This window comes from Coenobita brevimanus, chromosome 87 (genome assembly GCF_032717465.1).
Source record: "Coenobita brevimanus isolate Jiangsu-jjx chromosome 87, ASM3271746v2, whole genome shotgun sequence".
NCBI lineage: Eukaryota > Metazoa > Arthropoda > Malacostraca > Decapoda > Coenobitidae > Coenobita > Coenobita brevimanus.
This window is the reverse complement of record NC_137040.1, coordinates 22,917,282-22,942,281: the sequence shown is the minus strand read 5'-3', so window position 1 is coordinate 22,942,281 and position 25,000 is coordinate 22,917,282.

Below are 25,000 nucleotides of genomic sequence, written 5' to 3'. Positions count from 1 at the left end.
ATATCACCTAAAGTTCTCAATGAATTTCAATGAAATTTGGTGGAAGGGTGGGCCATGGGCCAAGAAAGAATAGATTAAATTTGGGGGCGGATCCGAATCCTATACATCCTATAATATCTCCAAAAGTACTCAATGAATTTCAATAAAATTTTGTGGACGAGTGGGCCATGGGTCAAGGAACAAATGATGAAATTTGGGGACGGATCCGGCTCCCATGTACTCCACACAATACTTCCACGGATCCCGATTCGCATACTTTTTAATGACAATGGCATTGGCGGAGGTATGCTCTCTCTGAGTACTTTTTAGTCTTGTTTGATTTTTTTCTTGGAGGAAACAATTTAGCGGGCTTCTGGCCTTTGGTTCCTTCCTACTTGCATTAAAAAAAAAAAAAACTGTCATATAAAGATCCACAAGTACATTGTGTGTGTGTGTGTGTGTATATATATATATATATATATATATATATATATATATATATGCATGTGTAAAGGCAAAGCTTTTTAAGGAAATATATAACACTGTGATAGGTTGGTGAATGATGGGTGAGAACACCAGGTGCTGTAGTTAGGAATAAACTTTGGTCCGCATTCTAGTCGGATAAGGAAGCTACCTAACACCTTTTCCTTTGCGATTTACTTTCGTCATTACACGGTATTGCCCTCCTCTGTGTTATACAAATCTTTACAATATCACAATCCTCAGCACACATAAGGTACAAAAGGCTATTAACCAGCCATATCCAAAAATAAATCGCTAAGGATGAGGTGTTAGGGAGCTTCCTTACTCAATTAAAATACGGGCCTTTGACTTCATCTCTTCTCCTTCATCCACCATTCACAAAGAAATAAAAAAGATCAAATATAGAAAAAAAAATGAAAGACAAACCTACTTAGATATTGCACTATCAGTATTACCGCACATAGTGGTTATTAATATTTAAGTTAATTTTTGAAGTTATTTGCTATTCTTTTAATAATTCTTTCATGATTTTTTTTTACAAGAGGAAATAGTTGCTTCTAATATGTTGTAAGACAGAGCCACGGAGGGACAAGAGGGTGGGGGAGAGCCGTCTGCTTTCCTGACTCTCTCTCTCTCTCTCTCTCGTATACAGTTAATTGAGTTCCAAGCCTATTTTTATTCTGAATAGTAAAGGGGATTTGGAAAGAGAGAGAAGAGGGAGCAGAGAAGAGAGGAGAGGAGAGATGGAGGGGAGTAGAGGAGAGATGATGGGAGGAGAGGAGAGATGGAGGGGAGTACAGTACTGGAGAGATGATGGGAAGAGAGGAGAGATGGAGGGCGTACAGTAGAGGAGAGATGAGGAGAGGAGAGATGGAGCAGAGTAGAGAGATGAAGAAAGGAGAGGAGAGATGGAGGGAGTACAGTAATGGAGAGATGATGGGACGAGAGGAGAGATGGAGTACAGTAGAGGAGAGATGATGGGAGGAAAAGAGAGGAGAGAAGAGGAGACAAGAGAAATGAGGAGAGGAGAGGAGAGATGAGAAATGAGAGGAGAGGAGAGGAGAGAAGAGAAATGAGGAGAGGAGAGGAGAGATGAGAAATGAGGAGAGGAGAGATGATAAATGAAACTAAAAGGAAAAATTGAGAAATATGGGTGAGAGAGAAGAGGAGAGGAGAGGAGGGAGATGCAGTACAGGACAGGCGAGAAAAGAGGAGAGGAAGAAAGAAGAGAAAAAAGAGAAGACGACAAGAGGAAGAGAAGTGAATTAAAGAAATGACGTGAAAAAAAAAAAGAGAAGGAAAAAATGGGGAGAGAGGAAGATGCTGTAAAGTAAGAAAAAAGGGGAAGAGAAGGAGGAGGAGGAGGAGGAGGAGGAGGAGGAGGAGGAGGAAAAATCTTGAGAGGGAAAGATGGAAGAAAATTAAGATGAAGGAAAGAAACAGATATTGGAAAAAAATATTAGCCAAACATGAAACGAGGAAGAAAAAACTGGAAAAGGAAAGGAAAAGATGAAGAGGAACAGAAGCGACGGAAAATAAGAAGGAAGAATAAGAGAAGAGGAAGAGGAGAATAAGAATGAATTTAAGGAGAGGGACAGAAGCAATAATGAAACTAGGAAAGGGAGGAAGAGGAAGAGGAAAGAGGAGAGGAGGAGGAAGGCGAGAAGCTAAAGAAAAAAGAAGGAGGAAGTGCAACTGGAGAGGAGGCAAAGGAGAAAAAGATATTACAAGAGAGAAGAAGAATGGAGAGGAGATTTGAGAAAGCGGAGAAGAGGAGAGGAAAGATGAAGTAGGAGGAAAGGAGGAAAACGGGAGAAAACGAGGAGGAGGAAAGCTTTTAAAGATAAGAAGGAGGAAGATTAAGACGAGAGGAGAGACTGATAAAAACGAATTAGAGGAGAAGGAGAGGGAGAGAAACAATGAGGCAGGTAGATTACGGGAGAAAGAGACGTGTTAATTAACCTGGCAAGACGAAAGGGCACTGAATGCGAGGGGATTATACATTCATACATACATACATACATACATACAAACATACATACACAATATGAGATTATACTAGCCATATACATACACACGGGTACATACACACATATAAAAACACAGTGAAAATGGGGGAAGTATATTATTTTATACATACTTGTACATATTAATACATTACATCTCATTCACACACACACACACACACACACACACACACACACACACACACACACACACACACACACACACACACACACTCAATCAATCAATCAGTCAATCACGTAGAAACAGAAACATAATAAAAAGAATGTAGGAAAGGTGAAAAAGTAGCAGCAGTTTTTCTCCCTATAAATTTTGAAAACAAGTGTACTGAGAAACAGGTGACATTAATATTTCTCTCTCTCTCTCTCTCTCTCTCTCTCTCTCGCCACGGGTCATTCTCATCAGTGTCGTCTGCTAGGGATTTATGAGACTGCTTTTCCACGTTCATGAAGGATAAAAGGCAGGACAGGAGACAGGACTTTTGACGCCCACTGTACCTCTATACAGGGTGGTCCATAAATTGCACACCTCTATTCACATGTTGTTGGGACGGCTCGGGCAGCATTACCAGTGTCTAAGTATAATTTTCTCCTTCTCATAACATTTCTTTCAATGTATTATGGTGCCTGTTCTTTTACGTCCACTCATTGCATGGTTATTTATTTCACGAAGCCGTACAATATATCTCCACTCCCCACACCCGCAGACTGAGCCAACCCTACAACGTATATGACAGGGAAGCACTACTTGACTGAACAAAATCCTTATAACTGAACTGTGCTTATCGTTAACGGGTAAACTGAGGAGATGGAGGGATGGAATGGAGAGCAATATGAGTGAGGTGTAAGTGAGAGAGCTACTTGATGGCGGAGAGAGTGACATGGAGGTGATTTGTTTGTGGCCACCTCTTCCTAGATTAAGACGTCTGGGGATGAAAAGAAGAATATGGAGATTATTGTGAAGAAAAAGAGGTTTGGGCTGGAGAGAGAGATGGTGGGGAGGAGGGAGGGAGGAAAGGGGAAGCAGGGAGGCTATGGTGTATGAAAAAAGGAAGGGAGAGAGGAGGGAGGAAAGGTAAGGGAGGGAGAGGAGGGAGGAAAGGTAAGAGAGGGAGGGAGAGGGGGGAAGAAAGGTGAGAGAGGGAGGGAGAGGAGGGAAGAAAAGTGAGGGAGGGAAGGATAGAAGGGAGGAAAGGTGAGGGAGAGAGGGAGAGGAGGGAAGAAAAGTGAGGTAGGGAGGGAGAGGAGGGAAGAAAGGTGAGGAAGGGAGAGCAGGAAGGAAAAGTAATGGAGGTGGTAAGGGAGAAGTTAGCTTGGACTGACAGACAACACAATTTCAATACCATTTTTGTCCTCGGGTCTGTTTGTCTGTCTGTCTGTCTGTCTGTCTGTCTCTCTCTCTCTCTCTCTCTCTCTCTCTCTCTCTCTCCAACCCTCACACACACACAAGCACATTCGAAGGTGAAGGGATGAATCAAGGATAATATTTGTACTCTCTCTCACTCTCTCTCTCTCTCTCTCTCTCTCTCTGTCTCTCTGCACACCTGTGGATGACTCACTCTCGCCTGCACACCTGTAATTAACCACTTCATTACGAGAGATTTCTCCTGAGCTGAATAAAATCGTCTGCTGGTAAGACATATAAAAGAAAAATATGAAATCATCTCAGTGAAAAGGTCATCCCTGCCCCCCTCTCTCTCTCTCTCTCTCTCTCTAGCAATTGTCTTCCCCTCTCCCTTCCTTTCCATCCCTCTCTAATTTATCTTTCTCCCCTTCTGTTCTCTCTCTCTCTCTCTCTCTCTCTCTCTCTAGCAATTGTCTTCCCCTCTCCCTTCCTTTCCATCCCTCTCTAATTTATCTTTCTCCCCTTCTGTTCTCTCTCTCTCTCTCTCTCTCTCTCTCTCTCTCTCTCTCTCTCTCTCTCTCTCTCTCACTCACTCACTGTTTGTGCTGGTTTCTGAGCTGTTGGTTCAGGTGTGAGAGTGACAGACCGAGGTAATGTAAGGCTAGTGGAGGGAAGGAGGGAGGGAGAAAGGGAAGGTGGTAGAGGTGAGGGAGGGAAGGAGGGAGGGAGGGAGCTTGAGGTGAGGGAGGGAAGCAAGAGGTGAGGAAAGGAAGGAGGGAAGCAGAGGTGAGGAAAGGAAGGAGGGAAGCAGAGGTGAGGAAAGGAAGGAGGGAAGCAGAGGTGAGGAAAGGAAGGAGGGAAGCAGAGGTGAGGAAAGGAAGGAGGGAAGGGAGGTAGAGGTGAGGGAGAGAAGGGAGGAAGCACAGGTGAGGAAGCGAGGGAAAGAGGGAGCTTGAGGTGTGGGAGGGAAGGAGGGAAGCAGAGGTGAGGAAGGGGAGGAGGGAGGGAGGTAGAGGTGAGGGAGGGAAGGAGGGAAGCAGAAGTGAGGAAGGAAAGGAGGGAAGCAGAGGTGCGGAAGGGAAGGAGGGATGCAGAGAGGAAGGAGGGATGCAGAGGAGAAGGAGGAAGGGAGAGGTGAAAGAGGTGGGTAAAGGAAGCAGAGGTAAGGGAGGGAAGGACGTGAAGGAGGGAGGGAAGAAGGTAGAGGTGAAGGAGGGAAGGAGGGAGGGTGGAATGTTAAGGTGAGGGAAGGAGGGAGGGAAGAATGTAGACGTGAGGGAGGGAGGGAAGGGAGAGAAGTAGAGATGAGGGAGAGAAAGATGGAATGAAGGAGGCAAAGGTGAGAGAGAAAACAAAATGGGAAAGGACTGTGGAGGAAGTGTGAGGTGATGAAATGGAAAGTGGAAAGGGGGGAGAGGAGGAGGAAGGGACGGAGATAAGTTAAAGGGAGGGAGGAAGGTAGGGAGGGAGGCAAAGTACGTATGGAGGTAGTAAGCACTTGGGAGGAACAGCTGACGAGGAAGAAAGGGAAGGGAGGAAAGAGTGAGGCAGGGAGAGAGGGATGAAGGGAGGCTGATGAAAGGACGAAGAGAGGTGAGGGAGGTGGAGAAGGAGCGAAGAGGAGGAGGAAGAAGGGTGGAGTGGCAGGATGGAGGGAGGAGAGGGGAGAGGAGGAGTCTGGTGGGGAGAGAAAAGAAGAAAAGAGGAAGGAGATCAGGAAGAAAGAGAGAGAGGGTGGGGAGTCAGCAGTGGGTGGGGAGGAAGGAGAGATGATGATAAAAAAAGGAAGAGAAGAAGGAAGGTACAGATTCAGGGAGAGAGATGAGGACGGAGGGAGGGATAGGAGGTTAGAGGGAGAGAACAAGGGAGGTTCAGACGGAGGGAGGGAAGCAGGGAGGGACAGGGTGAGAAAGAGCATAGGTATTCATATAAGAGGGTGAGGAGACATGGAGGGAGGAAAGGAGAGGAAAGAAGGAGAGAGAGAGAGTGAGGGAAGAAAGTGAAGGAAGAAAGGGTATAGAAGGGAAGGGTGGATGAAAAGTGGAAAGGGGGTGGAAGGGGAGAGAAGGGAAGGAGGGAAGAAAGAGGACAGAAACGGGGAGAGAAAGTCATGGGAGAAAGGAGACAGAAGGGGAGAGAGGGAAAAGAGGGAGGAAAGCAGGGAGACAGAGGAAAGAAGTAAAGGGCAGTGGACAATAAAGCACTGTACTATATTCAGCACATCAACCCTCCAATGGTCAATACAACTCTAGTACCAAGAGCCAAGTAAAGCCAGACGATTTTATTCAACTGAGAGTGAGCCATAGGCGTCTCAATGTTTGCTATATTTTATTTATTTATTTATTTTCTTTAACACTAACTTAGTCCAAATTTTCGTCCTTTTTCAGCTTATTTCACGTAATTCAGTGGCAGAAAAAAAAAAAAAAACTACAGCTCTACATCCCTTACCATAGCACTTCTTCGTGACTAGCATATCATAACTGTGTGTTAATCTATTGGCAATTTTTAGGCCAAGCTGGTGTAAAGGGAGTACAGTATCATTTAACCCCCTCATCCCCAGGACAACTCTTGCTTTCTATACCAATAACACTAATATTTAATGACTCTTTGGTACTGAGAGAGAGAGAGAGAGAGAGAGAGAGAGAGAGAGAGAGAGAGAGAGAGAGAGAGAGAGAGAGAGAGAGAGTTATCTGCAATATCTTCCAGTACATTCTAAGTGAGCGAGTGAGCGAGTGAGAGAGGTTAATATAAAAATCTTCATTAAATACTACGTTACTGTTATGGTACATGGCTAACAAGTACATTAAAGAGAGCGATATGAGAGAGAGAGAGAGAGAGAGAGAGAGAGAGAGAGAGAGAGAGAGAGAGAGAGAGAGAGAGAGAATTAGTGTGAGAGAGTGAGCAAGAGAATGAAAGTGAGAGTGAGCGAGAGAATGACTGTGAGAGAGTGAGCAAGAAGGGTTAAGAAGTATATCATCTTCTGTAATAAAAAAGTGAGAGAAAGTGAGCGAGGAAAGGAGGTCAGGATGTAATATGAGATAGAATGATAGATTGCTAGACAGACGTACAGTGTGTGTGTGTGTGTGTGTGTGTGTGTGTGTGTGTGTGTGTGTGTGTGTGTGTGTGTGTGTGTGTGTGTGAGAGAGAGAGAGAGAGAGAGAGAGAGAGAGAGAGAGAGAGAGAGAGAGAGAGAGAGTAAATTGCCCCTCAAGACACCCCACACGCCTGCCTTGCCTTTCCCTGGCGACGCCCCTCACCCTGCCTCACCGGGGGAGGTAGGAGGTAGGCAGAGGGAGGAATAGAGGACACAGAGGGTAGGCAGGGGATGAGGCAGGGTAGGAGTGGCTGAGGCAGCAGGGGGTACGCTGGGGTCAGGCAGGGGGTAGGCAGGGAGAACGCAAGGGGAAGGCAGGGGGGGTAAGGCAGGTGGTAGGCAGATGAAGAAGGCAGGAAAGGAGTGTTCAGCTGGATAGGTAGGTAGGCAGGTAGACAGGAGAGGTGGACAATTAAAGAACAGAGCTGAAGAACAAACACTAAATAATACACAGACAAAAGAACTTAAAAACACATACACATAACACAGGGTGAAGAACACAGGCTAAATAACACTGATGAACACACACAGAACACAACACACTCAATGATAGACAAAACAAATAAAACAGACCAATATCTCCAGAGGTAATGAGACTGTGTCAAGAGAGGAGGAGGAGGAGGAGGAGGAGGAGTAGAAGGAGGAAGAGGAGGAGGAGGAGTAGGAGGATTACACACAGGATTACACAGGAAAGCAAACAGCAACAGACCTTATGGTCCTTTCGAGGCTGCTTGTTAGAGAAAACTATGACTACAAGATCTAACTCTACATGCTGAAGGATAAGGATAGTAAAGCAAGAAGGCTCCCCTCACCACCAAACCCTCCAGGAAAAAGTGAGAAAAACCACCATGCAGCATGGAAAAACTGACATGGAAATTTTATAGGAAAAGGAGGAGGAGGAGGAGGAGGAGAAGGAGGAGGAGGAGAAGGAGGAGGAGGAGGAGGAGGAGAAGGAGGAGGAGGAGGAGGAGGAGGAGAAGGAGGAGGAGGAGGAAGAAGAAACTGACAAAAAAGATAAAAGCTAGGAAAGTAAATGGAATAAATGAAGAAATTGATAAGGGAAGGAAGGAGAAGGACAGAGGGAGGAAAGAAGCAAGGAAGGAAGGAGAGAGGGGCGATGGAAGGAAGGAAGGAAGGAGAGGGGCGATGGAAGGAAGGAAGGAAGGAGAGAGGGGCGATGGAAGGAAGGAAGGAAGGGAAAAAATGGACGAAATACAAAGAAACAGTAAAAAAAGGAAAGAAAGAGATGAAAAAAACAAGAAAATCAAAGAAAATGGAAGGAAGAAAGAATGTGACAGAAGGAAGCGAGAAAAAAAGAAAGAAAGAAGGAAGGAAGGAAGGAGGGAAGAAAAGAAAGGAAGGAAGGAAGAAAGAAAAAGGTAAGAAAAGGAAATAGGAAAGAGAAAGCTAATGACGGGAGGAGATCTGGAAGGATTGCTGAGGTGTGAGTAGGATAGAGAGAGAGAGAGAGAGAGAGAGAGAGAGAGAGAGAGAGAGAGAGAGAGAGAGAGTGGAGGAGAGATTAAGTGTGGAGTGAGTGGATCGAATAATTAATAAGGAAATCGCCTGGAAGAAGAAGGAAGTGAAGGAGGGATGAGGGAAGGAAAGAAGAGGATAGGGGAGAGATGGAGTGAAGGAAGGAAAGGCAGGGAAGAAGGAAGAAAAGAATGAATGAAGAAAGGACGGTAGTGCAAGGAAGGAGGAAGCGAATTAGAGTAATACCGTAAAGGAAGGAAGGAGGGAGGGAAGGATGACAGAACGAGAGAATGAAGCAGTGAAGGAAAACTGAAGGGAAAAGGAAATAAGAGTAGAAATACAATAAAAGAAAAGAAACTACAAAAAAAGACAAAGAAAGGATTACAAAGCCAAAAAAACAAAAAAACGAGAAAATGTTTTAAGGATGAAGACAAAAACGTGCAAAAGGAGACAGCACCTCCAATGCATCTGCAACCTCAACTTATCAAGAGAATAAGAACAGTGTGTGAACAATGAAGAAATGTAAATGAAGAAAAAGAATGTGACCCAAACAGTGTGTGTAAAATATGGAAATATGTGAACGAAAAAGAATGTGACAGAAATAATATGAAAAAATTAAATATGTAAATGCCGAAAATTAATATGACCGAAGAACTGTGAAAAAATGTAAATATGTTAATGAAGAAAAAGAATATAACTGAATTAATGTGAAAAAAATGTATAAATATGTAAAAGAATTAAAAATAATATGACTGAAAATTAACAATGTGTGAAAAGGTAAATTTGTAAATGAAGGAGAGGCATTGCTATAGACCTAAATAATGTTTGTACTTACACAGGTACGTAGAAATTCCATCAGAGGAGACAATGCATACCTGAAACAATGAAAAAAAATACCTGTAATATAATTGGGTACAGTAATTAGTTAGGAATGTAGTTGTAATAAGTAGTAGTGTAGGTGAGTAGTAGAGGTGGATGAAGAGGAGGGATGGAGGGAGAGGGAAGGAGGGATGGAAGAAGAGGGAAGCTAAGAAGAACTGTAATGTCTGATTGGTCTATGTAATTCTGTGTGTGTGTGTGTGTGTGTGTGTGTGTGTGTGTGTGTGTGTGTGTGCAGGAAAGTTGGGCTGGTGTGTTTGGATAATAAGTTAGCGTGTTTTATTTTACTGTGTGTAGTGGTTCTCGGTTTTGGTGTTTTATTAATGTTGTCTCTCTCTCTCTCTCTCTCTCTCTCTCTCTCTCTCTCTCTATCCTTCTATCTACCTTTTCCATTTTTTCTTCCATCCTTCCTACCTGTCCTCTACCTTTATCATTTCTATCATCCCTTCATTTTCTTTTTTTCTTTTTAATCCGACTCTAGGCATACACCTGATAGTCTCTTCACCTAGGCACAGCAACGCACTTTCACATATCACCACTTCGGCATTAATACCCACCGTCTATACTGAATACATGTCAGGGCTGTCAGATTCCGGACTGGTGTAGTGGTGTTATCGGGGTATTTTTGTAGCATTAGGTGGGTTTTGTTGTTGATCTGTAAGTCGACCTCACGTCCAATTAGACGGGATATAACTTCCCTAACCACTTGACCATTAATGTTCCTCTCCTTCCATCCTTCCAGTTTCCCCTCGCCTTCCTGATTTCCCTCCTTCTCTGTCCTTCCTCCCTACCGTCTTCCTCCATCATTCGAATTCCCTCTCTCCTCTTCCACTCTTCCTTTCTCCAACTTTCCTCCTCCTTCATTCTTGCTTCCCTCTCCCTCCACCTTTCCTACCACTCCTCTTCTTCCATCCTTCCAACCTTGTTCCTTCCTACCTTCCCACCTAACCCTACCTACTTCCTACCTTCCTTCTCCCTCCATCCTTCCTACCTTCCCTCTTTCTCCATCCTTCCTATCTTCTCTCCACCTTCATTCTTCATTCTCTTTCCCTCCATCCTCCTTACCTTCCCTCTTCCTCCATCCTTCCTGTCCTCCTTCCTCCTTCCTTCCTACCTCCCCACCTATCCCCACCTCCTTCTAACCTTCCTTCCTCCCCTATCTCCATACTTTCCCCCATCCTCCATCTTTCCTACCTTCTTCCTTCCATCCTTTCTACCTTCCCTCCTCTTCCTTCCTTCCTACCATGTTTCATCATTCCTTCCACTCTCCCTCCTTCTTCACGAACTTCCCTCCTTCTCCTTCCTTCATCCTTCCTATTTCCTCCTTCATGACCTCTCTTTCTCCATCCTTCCCTACTCCTTCCTTCATCCCTCCTATTTCCTCCTCCATCCCTCAAGCCTATTCAAGAAACTGCACCTGACAGGCACCAATCCAATTAACCTTCTTACCCTATATACTCCTTTATTGATATTACCTTTATAAATTGCCTGACATTTCTTTATTGATTATTAAAGGAGTGAAATAGCAAAGATAATAAAATGGGATAATGAAGGGTAATGGAGGACAGAGAAGATATTGGAAGAAGGAGGAGGAGGAGGAGGAAGAAGAAAGGATGGAGGAAAATGGAAATGATTTTTTTATTGCACATTATAGGACAGGAAAGCCAGCAAGACTAGAATGGAAAAAGAGAGAGGCGGTTGTTAATGAGTAGGGAATCAGAAAAAATGACAACTAAAAAAATAAACAGAACAAACCAAAAATCAGTAATGAACATGGAGAGTCGAATGAAAAATCCCAATGAAAAAGACGAAAAATACAAAAATACAAAAATAAATGAAACTCAAACTGGTTAGCCTTCGTATATGTCACAGTGTGTCCCTCCCTCCGTTAATCCAACTCGCACATACGAAGTTATTCCTTATATATCCGGAGTGGGTTATCATCATCATTATCATCATCATCATAATAATAATAATACTAGTAAGAATAATGATGATGATGATAATAATAATAATAATAATAATAATAATAATAATAATAATAATAATAATAATAATAATAATAATAATAATAATAATAATAATAATAATGATAATAGTAGTAGTAGTAGTAGTAGTAGTAGTAGTAGTAGAAGTAGTAGTAGTAGTAGTAGTAGAAGTAGTAGTAGTAGTAGTAGTAGAAGTAGTAGTAGTAGTAGTAGTATCAGCAGTAGTAGCAGCAGCAGCAGCAGTAGTAGTAGTAGTAGTAGTCGTAGTAGTAGTAGTAGTAGTAGTAGTAGCTAGTAGTAAAATAATAATAATAATTATAATAATAATAATAATAATAACAATAATAATAATAACAAAAACAATAAAATTAATAAATAAAAATAAAATGAGGGAAATGAGTGGAGTTACGGAATAGTGAATTAAAGGACAAATGAAAATAAAGCAAAAGAAAAAAAAAACACGAAAAACAAGCAATGAAAAAATCCCCCCAAAATTACAAGACAAAAAAAAAAGGACAAGAAAAATCAGGAAAATAAAACAAATTAAAGCGAGACACAAATGGTCCCTCTTAACATATATATTTTCCCCCCTCCATTACCCAACCCGGATATATGCACTTCATCCCCATAATTCCGGGTTGGGTTATGAAAAATGGTGGGGGATGGTGAACTAAGGGATCATGGTGATAGTATGAGACTGGGAGGGGGAGGGGGGATGGAGAGAGGGAGTGGAAGGGAGTGGAGAGGAGGGGAGGGGAGGGGAGAGGGGAAGGGGTTGATGGATGGGAGATAACCTTAAGGAAGGATGAGAGAGAGAGAGAGAGAGAGAGAGAGAGAGAGAGAGAGAGAGAGAGAGAGAGTTATAACAAAACCACACACACAAAAAAAGGGTAAAAAACGTAAGTCAGTCAGATAAAGAATGACGGTGGTGGGGAAGGGGGAAGGGGAGAAGGAAGGGAGGGGGAGAGGGGAAGGGGGAAGGGGAGAAGGAAGGGAGGGGGAGAGGGGAAGAGGAGGAGGGAGAACTACAAGCAGAGTAACAATCGATATTAATCCCAGTAATCCGGCGCTCGGCTCGCTCGCTAGCACCGTGTAATCTCCCCCCAAGTTGACTCGTTTCAGCTAAAAAATATACGGGTCGCCTTGGGTGTAATCTGTGAGGGAGAGAGGAAGGGAGGGAAAAAGGGAGGGAGGAGGGAAGGAAAAAAGGAGAGAGGTGAAGGATGGAGGGAGGGAGAGAAAAAGGGAGAGAAGTGAAGGATGGAGGGAGGGAGGGAAAAAGGAAGAGAGGTGATGGATGGAGGGAGGGAGGGAAAAAGGGAGAGAGGTGAAGGATGGAGAGAGGGAGGGAAAAAGGGAGAGAAGTGAAGAATGGAGGGAGGGAAGGGAGAAAGGGAGAGAGGTGAAGGATGGAGGAAAGGAGGGAAAATGGGAGAGGTGAAGGATGAAGGGAGGGAGGAAAAAAGGGAGAGAAGTGAAGGATGGACGGAGGGAAGGAAAAAGGAGAGAGGTGAGGGATGGAGGGAGGGAGAGGGGAAGAGAGAGAGGTTAGGGATGGAGGGAGGGAAGGAAAAAGAAGAGAGGTGAAGGATGGAGGGAGGGAGAGGGGAAGGGAGAGAGGTGATGGATGGAGGGAGGGAGAGAAAAAGAGAGAGAGGTGAGGGATGAAGGGAGGGAGGGAAAAAGGGAGAGGTGAAGGATGAAGGGAGGGAGGGAAGGAAGAAGGGAGAGAGGTAAAGGATGGAGGGAGGGAGGGAGGGAAAAAGGGAGGGAGGTGATAGATGGAGGGAGGAAGGGAAAAGGGGAAAGAGGTGAAGGATGGAGGGAGGGAGGGAAAAATGGAGAGGTGAAGGATGGAGGGAGGGAGGGAAGGAAAAAGGGAGAGAGGTAAAGGATGGAGGGTGGGAGGGAAGGAAGAAGGGAGAGAGGTGAAGGATGGAGGGAGGGAGGAAGGGAGAGAGGTCAAGGATGGAGGGAGGGAGGAAGGGAGAGAGGTCAAGGATGGAGGGAGGGAGAGAAAAAAGGAGAAAGGTGATGGATGGGGTGAGGGAGAGGGTAAGGGAGAGAAGGCAGACGGGAGAGAGGTGACGGATGGAGGGAGAGGTGGAGAAAGGGAGGTGAGAGGGAGAAGGAAGCAACGACAGCGACAGAGAGGAGGGAAAGGGGGAGGGAGGGAGGGAGATAGGAAGTGAGAGAAGCAGGGAGGTGAAACAGGGAAGAAGAGACAGAGGAAAGGAAACAGGTAGGAAGGGGGAGGGGGAGAAAGGAAACGGAGGGAGATTTATGGAGAAAGAGAGAGAGAGAAAGAGAGAGAGAGAGAGAGAGAATGGGTGAGTGGGGTTAGTTATGAGGTATGGGAGTGCCTGTTTGTCCCATCACAGCATTAGGGAACCACTGCAATTACCACAGCAAAACAACCATGGCGGAGAATCGAACCTGGGTCCCGCGGGATATGAGTCCACCACGCTACCCACTAGACCACCAGGCTACGGGGAAAATTCGAGAGAGAGAGAGAGAGAGAGAGAGAGAGAGAGAGAGAGAGAGAGAGAGAGAACATATGAAAGGTCTGTCGTACTGAAGGGATTAATGAAGACCATATAAATCCTCACACTCGAAAATCCACCCCTGAGCAAAATAAATAAATAAATAAATAAATAAAAATAAAAGAGAGGAGGAGACAGGAAGAGGTAAATGGATGGAACTTAACTGAAAATAAATGAACAAGAGAACATTAATTAACGAGGTTTGTTTGGTTCCTCTCTCTCTCTCTCTCTCTCTCTCTCTCTCTCTCTTATTCACATTCCCTTCAAGTTTAATGTCATTCTCTCAACATTCCAACTTCTTTGTTCCACACAACCTCTCTCTCTCTCTCTCTCTCTCTCTCTCTCTCTCTCTCTCCAACAATTACTATAAATGGTTATTGGGTAACTAAGTGAGCCTTTGTAAGGCATTGATCCTTGTGGTATCATCAAACAGAGAGAGAGAGAGAGAGAGAGAGAGAGAGAGAGAGAGAGACTAATGCATTACCAATAAGAGGCAAGGCATGCGATAAGTTACCTTGGACGGAGGAGGAGGAGGAGGAGGAGGAGGAGGAGGAGGAGGAGGGAGGGAGGGAGGAAGAGAATGGGGAAGGAACACCTATGCAAGGAAAGGGTAGTAAGGAAAAGGAATGAGATAATAAATGAAAGGAAAGAAAAGGTATGTTAATAAGGAAAGCATACCGGAAGAAATAAAAACTTCAGACTATACGAAGCAAAGACAGCAGGAAGACAGACAGACAGCACGATGCATACACATAGACAGACAGACACGGACAGACTGGACAAGACCACAAGCAAGAAAAGAGAGTAATAGACAGACAGATTGATATAGATAGAAAAACAGATAATTTAAGTAGAGGGCATGACATGGGTAGATTGACTGATATATAAGTATACACACATTCTATATAATTATGGAAAGAGAGAGAGAGAGAGAGAGAGAGAGAGAGAGAGAGAGAGAGAGAGAGAGAGAGAGAGAGAGAGAGAGAGAGAGAGAGAGAGAGGTGTCAGGTCACCCCAGCCTGACCGGAACTGACCTGGACATTTAAATTACTCCATTAACCTGAGCACTCACCTGGTCTCTCTCTCTCTCTCTCTCTCTCTCTCTCTCTCTCTCTCTCTTTCACACACACACACACACACACACACACACACACACACACACGGAATGTCGCGTGTCTGTCTCTCATGGGTACTGATCAAAATCCCGAGGAGAATATTTGCACAGATAACGAAGATTGAGAAGAAGGAACGAAAAGAAAATGAAAGAAAATCATACCGATGAAGACAAAGAGTGGAAGGAGGAGGAAAACAGGAGAAAGAAAGAGAACAGACTGAGATATAGATGGATAGATAGATAGATAGACAGACAGATAGCTGCAGATAGGTACACAGATAGATATATAGACAGATGTAGGCAGAGACAGATAGATAGATAGACAGATAAGAGCTAGATTGATAGATAGATAGATAGATTCAGACAGACAGATAGGTTCACATAGATAGATAGATAGATAGATAGACAGATGGGTTCTTATAGATAAATGACAGATAGACAGAGATGGAAAGATAGACAGACAGATGAATGAATGGATGAAGACTGATAGATGAATGAATAGATGGATGGACAGTGATACACATGGATGGATAAAAAAAATATATAGACATGAGAAATATGAAGCAAAAATAACTGACAAGGAAAAAACTTATGGGAAAAACTTCATGGCAAAAAAAAAAAAAGAAATAAAAAATACTTAAAAAAACACAAATGACAACAGAACGAAGAAAATGTAAACAAAAAAGTTGAGAAAAAGGACAAAGACAAATTAAACAAACACTCAACAAAAACAAGACGAAGCAAGGAAGACAAGAAACAAAGAAAATAAGAAGACTGAGCGAAGGAAGCATAACAACAAGGGAAAAAACACAACACGACACCAATCAAGACAAGAAACGAGGAGGGAAGACAAAAGACTGCAAGAAAATAGTCAATATGAAGGTCGGATGGAAGACAAATGGGAGGGGAGAATATGACTGAGAGAAGAAGCCAAGAAAACAAGGAAAAAAGACAAAAGAGGAGGATGAAAGAGGAAGAAAGAAAAGAGTAAGAGGAAGAGGAAGACAAAAGAGCGAGAAGAAAAAGAGGAAAAAAGACAAGAATTGGAAGAAGAGAGGAATAATGACAAGATATGAAAAAAGAGGAAGAAGAAAAAAAAGAAGAAAAACAAGATTAAAGAAAACAGAAGAAAAGCAAAAGAGTAAGAATAAAAGAGGAAGAAAGACAAAAGAGTAAGAAGAAAAAAGGACAAAACGTGAGAAGAAAAAAGGAGGAATTAAACAAGAGTAAGAAAAAGAGAGGAATACAAAACAGTAAGACTAAAAAGGATGAAGAAAATAGAGGAATAAGAAAACAGCAGCAAGACAGACAGCAAGAAGGTAATAGAGGAAGACAAACAAGAAAATGAAAAAAATAAAATAAAAGTAAAAACAATAAAGACAGCAAGAAAACATGGGCGCAAGAAGTAAAACAAAACAAGAAAACACGAATGAAGAAAAAAGAAAATAAGAAAAGATTGAGAAAAACAAATACAATAAAAAATGACGACGAGGGGAAAACAAAGACAATTAACAAAAAAAATAATACAAAAAGAAAATAAAGAAAACACTAAAGAAAAAAGAAACAAGAGAATAAAGACAAATGGACACAAAAACAACAAAGCCAGAACGGACACTGAAAGAAAAGACATGACAAAAATACAATAAAAAGAAAAGGAAGAAAATTAGGGAAAAACGATTAACAAAAACAAGACAAACAGAAAAAACAGGAAATAAAAGCAAAATAAAGCAAGAAAAACTACAAGACAAAAAAAATCTATAAATAAAAACAAAGAAAACTCGAAAACATTAATAGTGCCAAAATAAATGAAGAAAATAACAAAAATAAAAACAAAAACAAGAAAAAATGTACGAAAAAAAACAGTAAAAAAAGAAATGAAAAAACAAAGATACAGCGAAAAAAACAAGACAATACAAACAAAAACAATAAAAACAAAGAAGTCCGAGAAGCAACGAAAAAAACACCCCCCCAAACAAAAGACAAACTCATGAAACAAAAGAAGACAAGGAAGTAAAACGCAATAGTGAAAGAACAAGAACAGAAGAACAAGGCCCTAGAGAACAGAGGTCTCCGCCGTGGCTCCTCCTCTCTCTCCTTAATGACTCTCTCTCTCTCTTTCTTTCTTTCTCTCTCTCTCTCTCTCTCTCTCTCTCTCTCTCTCTCTCTCTCTCCTTATTCACATTCCCTTCAAGTTCAAAGTCATTCTCTCAACATTCCATCTTCTTTGTTCCATCCCCCCCCTCTCTCTCTCTCTCAAAACACACACACACACACACACACACACACACACACACACACACACACACACACCTGTCCCTCAATCTCATTACCACACCTGTATCGCTATCTCTATTCTATCTATCGCCAGACGCCATAATCCCGTAAGGGGTGGCCATTTGACTTTTGAGTTATTTGTTTTACAGGGAGGGGCACTAACCCCCCACCAACCCATTTGCTGACACGCAGGGAGCACGTATGGTTTGGTTATATGGTTACCACCCAGCGTTGTAAATGGTTTCTTGGCTTACAGGAAACTATTTGGCTTGTCACTCAATGTAAAGCCACGTGTAAAAGAAAGAAAAGCAATATGAAGTGACAGGAAAGATGGGAGAAATAGGAAGAGTGGAGGGCAGGCACAGAAAAAGAATGATAAAGGCTAAGGAAGAAGTAGGCAGCACTACATCAAGTGAGTGTATGATGGTCGCCACCACCTACTCACAAAATATTAAAAATATTACAGGCCTCTCTCTCTCTCTCTCCCTCTCTCACACACACACACACACACACACACACACACACACACACACACACACACACACACACACACACACACACACACACACCTGTCCCTCACTCTCATTACCACACCTGTATCACTATTTATTAACAAAATATTCACAAAAATATTACACGTCTCTCTCTCTCTCTCTCTCTCTCTCTCTCCAGACGATTTTTTTCAGGTCAGGGGGATACCTTATTGAACCCCTTTACGACTAAGAACGAAAAAATCTTAATATAATCGTCTTTTCGCAATCTGAATAAAGTGAAAAAAAAAAAGTCTGGTCGCAGCTTGAATAAATAAAAAAATAAAACCCATGAATAAAAAAACTTGTTTGTAATAAAATGAAAAAACATGAATAAAATCGTCCGTGTGTGTTGGAATAATGTGAAAAAGAATGAAATAAGAAAAAGTCTGGTTAACTGAATACAGTAATAAAGATGAATAAAAAACCCACACTAATCTGAGTATCGTGAAAATGAATAAATAAAATCGTCTGCCGGCATAATGAATAAAATGGAGAATGAAAAAGTGTTTGGTGTTAGAATGAAGAGTGAAAAAGGCGTCTGGTGTTAGAATGAAGAGTGAAGAAAAAAAGGTGTCTGGTGTTAGAATGAAAAGTGAAAAAGGTGTTTGGTGTTAGAATGAAGAGTGAAAAAGGCGTCTGGTGTTAGCATGAAGGGTGAAAAACGCGTCTGGTGTTAGCATGAAGGGTGAAAAAAAATGGGGAAATCATCGTAGTGAAATGATGTAAAATGCTAAAAAAAATGTATAATGTATTTTGTACAGGTAGAGAGAGAGAAAAAAAAGCCAGGTAAATTTCTCTTCAATATGCAAATGAGATAAATAATGAAGGCAATGAAACTGAGCTTGCGAATTAATCTTCCTTGCATGAGAGAGAGAGAGAGAGAGAGAGAGAGAGAGAGAGAGAGAGAGAGAGAGAGAGAGAGAGCTGTAGTATTTTCGTGAATATTTTGAGTTAATAATGATAGCTTAATGATACAGGTGTGTGTGTGTGTGTGTGTGTGTGTGTGTGTGTGTGTGTGTGTGTGTGAGAGAGAGAGAGAGAGAGAGAGAGAGAGAGAGAGAGAGAGAGAGAGAGAGAGAGAGTTGAAACAGCAGTATCATACAAGTTTTGTAAAATTTTGTGCGAGGGAAAAAGGAAAAGAGGAAAAAATGGGGGGGGGGAATAAAAGAACACGAGAAGTACTGGATGAGGGAACTTCAGGGTAAATAAGGAGGGAAAAAGGAGGAGGAGGAGGAAATGAAGAAGGAAAGAAAAGAATAAGAAAATGGGGAAAAAAAGATACGAGAAAAAGGAAGAAAGAAGGAGAATGAAGTGGAGAAGGAAAAAAGAATAGAATAAGGAAGTGTGTGGGGGGGGAGAAAACATAGAAATTTCAGTAGATAAAGAGGGGGGGAAGGAAGATGAACAGAGGGAAAATGAGAGAAAATATGAAAGAGGGGAAAAGGGAAAGAGAAATAAGAAAGGGGAAGGAGAATGAAGCAGAGAAGAAGGAAAGAAAGAAAAGAATAAGGAAAATGATAAAAAAGGAAAAAAATGAGAAGATTGAGAAGAAGGGTAAGACTTAAGGATACGAAGGAAAAAAAAGGGGAAAAGAGAAGGAAAAAATAAATGAAAAAAAGGAAGGAAAAGCAAAAGGGACCAGAGGAAGCAAAGGATGAGATGAATATGGAAAAGAAGAAAATGGAAGAATACGAGGGAAATGAGAAGGAAAGGAGGAAGAAGAAGCAGGAGGAAGAAGGGTAGGAATGAAAGATGGGATGGAATCTATCTATCTATCTACCTGTCTATCTATCGACACACACACACAAGAAAGGAAATGAAAACTCAGTGCAAAATTTGAGAAGAAAAGTTTAGATGAAAAAGAGGAGAAAATGAGAAGAATGAGAGAAAGAAGGAAGAGATGGGAGGAAGGAAAGGAGGAAGGGAGATTGACAGCGCAGGAGGGGGACAATAAGAGGAGGAAGAGGAAAGGGAGATATGGAAGGATGGCGACAGGAACGAGGGAGAAGGAAGGAGAGGGAGTGTAGTGGATGATGGAAGGAAGGGAGAAAAGGGAAGGCGTAGGGGAAGGGATGGTGAAGGAGAGGTAGGGTAAAGGAAGGAAAGAAGAAAGGGAATGAGGAAGGAGAGACTTAAATGGAATAACGAGGGAAGGAAGAGAGATGGAAGAGAGGAGAACAGGAGGAGAGTAGGATTAAAGGAAGGAATGGAGGGATGGAACGGAAGGAGAGACAAAAGGAAAGGAGGAAAGGTAGGAAAAGGGGAAGGATGGAAGGAAGGAAAAAAAGAAAGGAAAGAAGGAATACAAGTAAAGAAAAGGAAGGAAATCTGGAGGGAAGAAAGTCAATTCGTGGGAAAAAGGGAGAGGTGTGGAAGGAGGAAGGGGGGAGATTTACTGGTGTGTGTGAGAGACAAGGATGAAGATGAGAGAGAGAGAGAGAGAGAGAGAGAGAGAGAGAGAGAGAGAGAGAGAGAGAGAGAGAGAGAGAGAGAGAGAGAGAGACGGATAAGAGTGAGGGCCACAAGGGAGGGGAAAAAAATCAGTGTGAAAAAAAAAGAGAAACAGAAGAAAAATTAAAGAAAAGAATGAGAGAAAATAAAAGAAGAAAACAGGAATGAAAACACAACAGGAGAATGGAGGAAAGATGAATGAATATTAGAAACAAGAAGGAGGACAGACACTATCCATCCAAAAACCATCCATCTATATCCATCCCATCATCCCATCCTTTACTACCTCATCAGGAGGGTAAGGGCTGGGGGATAGGCGAATCAGTCAAGAAATTTAAGGAGAGGGTGACCAGTGCCTCGACCCTGAGCGGCTTTGTGTAAGGAAACCCCAGACGTTCCTAGACTTACCCCCATATGGACCACTTCCGGCTCAAGCGTCTGAATCCTACTGACCACCTGCACCTATTTGTTGGTTATATGACTACCAGCCAATGTAGTAAATAGTTCTTGGGTTACAGAAAACTTTTTGGCCTGTCTGGGTTAGGGTAGCACTACATCGAGTGAATGGATGGTGGACGTCACTATCTTCCTTAATGACGGAAAGAAAAAAAAAAAAGGAGGTATGAAAAAAGGGGAAATACTGAGACGTAGAATGCAGGAGAGAGAGGGACTTCGGACAAGGGAGAGGAGAGAGAGACTGACAAGGGAGAAACAGAAGGAAGGGAGAGAGGGGGGACAGGGAGTACGGGGAGGAACGTAGAGCCCTGAGGATCGAAAAGCCATCTCAACCACCAGAAGCCGCTCAGTGTAAGAGTGACGGCGGAGGGGTGTACACGCGCGCCGCTCCAGCTCCTCGGGGCACTCGCTCTGGGCACCCTGAATCAACGCAAAGAACTCGAGGAAAATAATACCACAAAACCACTAAGGAAAAATACCACACAAACCACAGTGATTAACCACGGTGCGAGTGCATTTTGACTTTGAAGGTTAATAATTTCCTTCATGCAAATCTTTCCTCTCTCGTGAAACTTTGAGTGATAGACAAATCTTGGGTGAGGAAAAAGTTCATAAATTAAAACTCAATTACAGTGGCCACATTTGGACGCCGCATTAACACCCGCGAGTTGCAATTGATTCCTCTCGCGTTGCTAATGAGTTACGGCCGCGTCTCGTGATCGCCAGTCGTAGATCGCGAAGACGGCGGAACTCGCGGACCGCCACAGTAATCCCCCAGCGGCCTGCGTGTGCCCGTGTGCGTTTTGTGAGTGTGCGTGTTTGTTTGCGTGTGACTTAGTGCCGTGGCCAGGTTGAAAGAAGACCTGTGTGGGAATTATAAGGTCCGGCTGATGTAATTATTGTCCTTAAATCCCTAAAATAAACACACACTCCCTTAAATTGAAAGAGAATCAAGACGTCTGTGAATTATAGCGAGAAATCTGACTGCTATAATTACCAAGCATCCCTAAAATAAACACAGGCTTCCCTAAAACTGAAAAAAAAAGAATCAAGACGTGGCTGGGAAATGTGAGGAAGACACTGGACTCCTAAAATAGCAAGGAATCTTAAACCTAAAATACACATCCCTAAAACAGGAAGATAATGAAGACTTGAGTGAGAATAATTAGGAGAGATTTTGACTAATTATAAAACTGACACATCCTCTCCTGGAAATACTACAGAAAATACAAAGGGATTAAGTGCCATTGTAAAGGTGAAGAAATACCTGTGGAAATTATAGACAGGCTTGGCACATATAATTAACAGTGAGCTAAATATATATACTCGAACTGAAAAAAAAAAAACTGAAATTTGACGTGAGTGAAAGGAGAGAAATTTTGGCAGAGAAATATTCCAGTAAACACATTACCTGGAAGTTAAAAAAAAAAAATGAAAAATAATAACTAGTGTATATTCGTCGGATTTTTTGTGCTTACCCCCCCTTCTAAATTCCGGGATCTCTGCGCTTCTCCCCCCCACCAAAAAAAAAGAAAAAAGAAAAAACAAGAGACTGCAGGAAGAGAAGGAAAGGTGAGTCGAAATATCTTGGCTTTGTTTACTGTTTGCCCTGGGAGGGTTCGGCACGTCAACAACTTTCGGCCACAAACAAAATGTGTGTGTGTGTGTGTGTGTGTGTGTGTGTGTGTGTGTGTGTGTGTGTTGGGGCCAATTAGCATATTCGAGTGCGTGTTTTTTGGGAGGTGAGGTGTGTGTTTGGCGTGTGTTTTTTTCAGAGGCGATGAAACTTGAAGATTGAAGACAGTAGGTGTGTTGGTGGTGGTGGTGAAATGGTGATGGCTGTTTGGTAGTTTTAATGGTTGTAGTGGTAGTTGTGGTAGCTGAGGGGTGATGGTGGTAGTTGTGGTAGTTGTGAGGGGTGATGGTGGTAGTTGTGGTAGTTGTGAGGGGCGATGGTGGTAGTTATAGTGGTTGTGGGGGTGATGGTGGTTGTTGTGGTGGTCTGGGTGACAGTGGTAGTTGTGGTGGTATGGGTGATAGTGGTAGTTGTAGTGGTTGTGGAAGGTGATGGTGGTAGCTGTGTGTGTGGGGTGGTAGCTGTCGTGGTTGTGAGGGTAATGTTGATAGATGTGGTGGTTGTGGGGGTAATGTTGGTAGTTGTAGTGGCTGAGATAAATGTTGGTAGTTGTAGTGGTTGTGAGATTAATGTTGGTAGTTGTAGTGGTTGTGAGGTTAATGTTGATAGATGTAGTGGTTGTGGGGTTAATGGTTATGGAAATTAATGTTGGGAAGTTTGTCAGCGGTTGTGGTAATGGTGGTAATGTTGGTAGGAGGGGTATTCCGGGGCAGATGATGGTGGTAGTAGGAAGTAATGGTGGTAGATGATGGTGGTGGTAGTGCCAGGGGGTAACGCTGATGGGCGAGGGGGTAATGGTGGTTGTTGAGGTGAATTTTGGTAACGATGGTGGTTGGAGTGGTTAGGTTATCGTGAGTGTGATGGTGGTTGATGATAATTGTGGTAACTGTGGTGGTAATGGTGGTGTTAGTATCTGGAAATAGATTGTGGTGATGGTGATAGTGGAAGTTATGGTAGTTTGAGGTATAGTAGTGGTGGTAGGTGTAGAGTCCAGTGGTTTTGACAGTAGTTGTGATAGTGGTTGGAACTGAAACGATTGTGGTAATGATAATAGTGGTAGTCTGAGCAGTGAAAGTTAGTAGTAGTAGTAGTAGCAGTAGTAATACTGTAGTTGCAGTTTATGGGGGCTATGGTAGTTGTACAAGTGATGGTAGTAATGTGGTAGTAATTGTAGTGGTTTGAGATGATAAAGAAAGGGTTGAGTGGTAGCAGAGGAGGTGGTTATGGTACTGATAATGGTAGGGATAATAGAGGTAGTGGTAATTGTGGTAGATAAGAGATGCTGATGGTAGTAATGATGATAGTGGTGATAAGCAGTCGTGGTAGTGACAGGAAAGATTGTGGTGATAGTGGTAGTTGCAGGTGTGATGGTGATGTGTGATAGTGGTAACAGTGGTAATGATAGTGGTAGTAGTAGCCTAGTAGTAGTAGTAGTTGTAGTAGTAGTAATAATAGCAGTTGTAGTAGTTGTTGTTGTTGTTGTTGTTGTGATAGTAGTAGTAATGGTGGTGAATGACAAGTGATGGTGATAGTGATGGTAGTGATGATGACTGTGGTAGTAGTGGTAATGACAGTGGTAGCAGCAGTAGTGATGATTTTTTTATAGTGGTAATGACAGTGGTAATGACAGTGGTAGTAGTAGTAGTGGTGACGGTATTACGGTAGTAGGAGGGATAACTATGACTGTTTGCAGTGATAGTGATTGTGGTAGTAGTTGTGGTGATAGTAGTAATGATGATGACAGTGGTAGTAATGGTAGTGGCAGTGACAATACAGTATCAGGGTAAGTATGGTTGACGACTGTGACAAAGGAAGTAACAGGCTACCAGTAAAAGTACGTAGGGTAATGGTAGTACTTTGGCAACGGTAGTACTTGGTAATGGTTGTACTTTGTAATGGTAGTACTTTGTAATGGTTGTACTTTGTAATGGTAGTACTTTGTAATGGTAGTACTTTGTAATGGTAGTACTTGGTAATGGTTGTACTTTGTAATGGTAGTACTTTGTAATGGTAGTACTTTGTAATGGTAGTACTTTGTTATGGTAATACTTTGTAATGGTAGTACTTTGTAATGGTAGTACTTGGTAATGGTAGTACTTTGTTATGGTAGTACTTTGTTATGGAAGTACTTTGTAATGGTGGTACTTTGTAATGGTAGTACTTTGTAATGGTAGTACTTTGTAATGGTGGTACTTTGGCAATGGTAGTACTTTGGCAATGGTAGTACTATGGCAACAGCAGTACTTCAGCAATGGTTGTACTTTCGGTAATGGTAGCACTTTGACAGGGAGTGTGGTAGGGGCGATTACAGTACTGATGAATGTAATGGCGATAATTACCCCCGACAATTACATAACAACAATGTAACCTCTTCTGTAATTACCTTAATATGTGGGAGGAAGTGGGGTGAAGCAGGACGAATTACAGAGGAAGTGGGGCTGAGGATTTTTTGAAGTGTAGGAGAGGATTTTTTTGAAGTGGAGCTGAGGATTTTTTGAAGTGGGGCCGAGGATTTTTCGAAGTGGGGCTGAGGATTTTTTGCAGGGGAGCTGATGATTTTTCGAAGTGGAGCTGAGGATTTTTTGAAGTGGAGCTGAGGATTTTTTGAATTGGAGCTGAGGATTTTTTTTGAAGTGGGGCTGAGGATTTTTTTGAAGTGGAGCTGAGGATTTTTCGAAGTGGGGCTGGGGATTTTTTGAAGTGTAGGAGAGGATACTGAAGTGTG